Source organism: Halyomorpha halys, unplaced genomic scaffold (genome assembly GCF_000696795.3).
Source record: "Halyomorpha halys isolate HHAL.00 unplaced genomic scaffold, Hhal_1.1 Scaffold1946.1, whole genome shotgun sequence".
NCBI classification, from domain to species: Eukaryota; Metazoa; Arthropoda; class Insecta; order Hemiptera; family Pentatomidae; genus Halyomorpha; species Halyomorpha halys.
The window spans coordinates 41,146-44,366 of record NW_027112077.1 but is presented as its reverse complement, the minus strand read 5'-3'; positions in this window follow the sequence as shown (position 1 = coordinate 44,366).

Genomic DNA, 3,221 nt, shown 5'->3' with positions numbered 1-3,221 from the left:
GGTCAGCTGTTCTCGATCAGCTGATATGGACCTGTCAGCTGACAGTCCGTAACTTATATTTAAACATGATATGATTTTAATAATTTTCAACACCTTCTAGTAAATATTTTCCTGCCTGCGTCCGTCAGAGGAATGTCTGAGATTTTCGAAAATCATCCTTTGAGAGGGATGAAATTTCACTGTAATTTGTTCCGCATGAGGTTCGTTTATAAGTATTTGTTCCAGTGAGCACCACATAAGAGGTTTACAATCTTACCAGTAAGCAATATTTCAATTTCTTCTTGTTCAACTTTCTATAACTTTTACTAGTGCTTTAAGATCCTCTTCCATCTTCTCTATAATCCCGTCTTCATAATACACCCTTATATTAAACCCTTCTTCACCATTGGTTTTGAAAATTAAGTCCAGATCCAAGGCGTCTGTTCTTGCGGTGACGACACAGGGAACACAAGCCGTAAAGAAGGTCAATCCAAAAAATTTCAGGCGCTCCATGGAATTATTGATCTCTTCAAGGCTTGGCTTTTGCCCCTTGTAGCCAAATCGGTCCAAGGAACTGGTTAGGGATTCGTGATAGAGTTCTATAAGGCTTTTGTAGTTTTGGAGTCGTATGTTCGGTTTGATACTTGTGTACAGGAAATATGTGACATCCACACATGGGGAGTTGTAATGAGGAACTTGAAAATCCACGAACCTGAAACAAAAAATGATTTCCATTATCCATTGCACCTTGAAAAAAATCTCTTTAGAGGTAGACGATTAGTTCAGGATTTTTTTTTAATTTACAACTGCATTCGAACTTAAAAAAATACAATAAATTTGATAAGCTATAACGACGTGAATGATAAGAATTACCCATTGTAGCACTCCAATAACATTTCTACATTAAATGCCAATTTAATTTTCAGGCGCCTCGGAGGATTATCAGGAATAGAAGAGGATGCAAGGTTATTGTACAAGAGCCCAAGAGGAAAAAAAAGGTAGTTATTTCACCTCAATTTTTTATTACTTTTATGAAAACTATGTATAATTACTAGTAAAAAATGATAAGTCTGCCAAGTATAGGAAGGGGGAATAAAAATGGCGGCTGTTTTAAAACTTAAAAAAAAAAATATTTTTCATTCAGAGAATCTTTAAAACTCCCAACAACAATCTGAAATCTAAGAGAACATAATTTAAAGTAGAGTAAATTTTCAAAAATGTAAGCCCTAATAGAGCTATTTAGGTTAAATAGTTCTCGTTATATGACTTTTTAAAAAGCAACATTTCATAAAAATGTTGTACAGAACGTACTGAAAGATCAGTAGTTAGTGAATTTATTTTGAAAAATCCATATCTCAATAAACATTTGACATACAAATGTGGGTTAGCACTCAAATGAAAGTTAGTTATAGTTATAGTTATTTAGTTATTATTTATAGTTAGTTAGTAGTCATTTAACTACTTTATAGTAAGTTAAATTTCCTTTATTTTGTGTGCTGGCAGACAAATGTGCGTCTTATGGGTTTAGAGTTATATTTTTTCTAAAATCAAAAATTTGATAGGAACATCTTGAAATTAACAGTTTGAATTTATTTTGTCAAATATCATAAAAACTACTACTCCTAAAAAGATAAACGTAATAAAATATTTTATAGTTAGTTTAACTAGATTTAATTTGAGTGCTGGCAGATATCTGTACGTTCTATGGTTTCTGAAATAAAGTTTTTCATAAATCAAACTTATCGTCCAAACAACTATAAATCAATTTATTTCAGAAAATATCATGAGAATTACTATTCCTACGAAAATAAAAGTCATAAACTACTTTATATTGCGTTATAATGACTTTAATTTGAGTGCTAATAGACATCTATATGTCACATAGTTCCTGAGATATAGATTTCTCAAAATAAATTTACTAACTACTAATCTTTCAGTACATTATTTAGAAATGTTGCTTTTTAAAAAGCTATATCTCGAGAAATATTGGATGTAAATATCTCTATCAGGGCTAATATTTCAGGAAATTTACTCTTCTTTAAATAATGTTCTTTTACGTTTTCTAGTGTTTTTGGTTGTTTTTAAGATATAAAGGTCTGAATGAAAAAATTATGTTTTTTAAGGTTTTGAAACAGCCGTCATTTTTTATTCCTCCTACCTATACTTGACCGACTCATCAGTTTTGACTATTAATTATACATAGTTTTCATAAAATTAATCAAAGATTGGGGTGAAACAACTGCCTTTTTTTCTTCCCGGGTCTTGTACTATAATAAACCTGAGTTAGATAGGCTGTAAACGGAACAATAAGGTCTCTATGGATGATTTTATATGAAGGAAAGAAATTATCATCAGTGATTTTAGATTATAAGGATTAGCACGAGAGGAAATTGATGGTTTGGTGCAACCCCAAAGCTAGACTTCAAGTCCAAATAACCCTTTTTATAGTTATGTAATTGCTTAAAAACTTAGAACGTTTGTCTAGTAAGTGTTGTAACAGTCATAATCTACAAGCAGTTTCCTATCTTTTCAATTTTCTATGAGGATTAATATTTAGTTGTTTGTCCAGATTTAGCCTGAGAGGGCTTTGTGGATTATTATTGAAGGTTATAGTAGTTTAACAACAAAGGGTAAAGGTGATTTGATGAAAATTCTTATGCTTTCTTTTATCGTCTGGTTTTGACACTATCCAAGGACTGTGATATGGCATTTAAGAGATTGGGATGCAATTTTTTTAAATTTATTTATTGACATTTACAACTGTATATAAAATATAGTGTTAGGATTGGTAAGGATGTCCACTGTATAGGTTGTGTAGAGGATGGGGCGGAGGGTAGTACCTTCATGGACATCAACAAAGTGCTTCATGAGCAGGTCCTATTATAGTTTACTTTTAATAATCTATCCTCACTATAATTGAGACAGGATCGGATAAAGAGAAAGCATTTAGGAGGTAGGAATTTACGGATTTTGTACAGCAGTCCCGAAAATGATAAAGTTATGGGTAGGACCCAGATTTTTATGCAGTAAAACACCCAGAATATACCATATGATATATAATAAAAATATTTCAAATATGCAGCTAAAAAATCTTCAAATATCTAATAAGGGGATTAAAATTTACAATATTATTCTATATGCCTAAAGAAGATCCTGATTAAAGAATTAAAGAAAGGATTAAAAATAAAATAAAAAGTATTTCTAATTTATATTTGTTTCATTAACCAAAATATGGCTCTAAA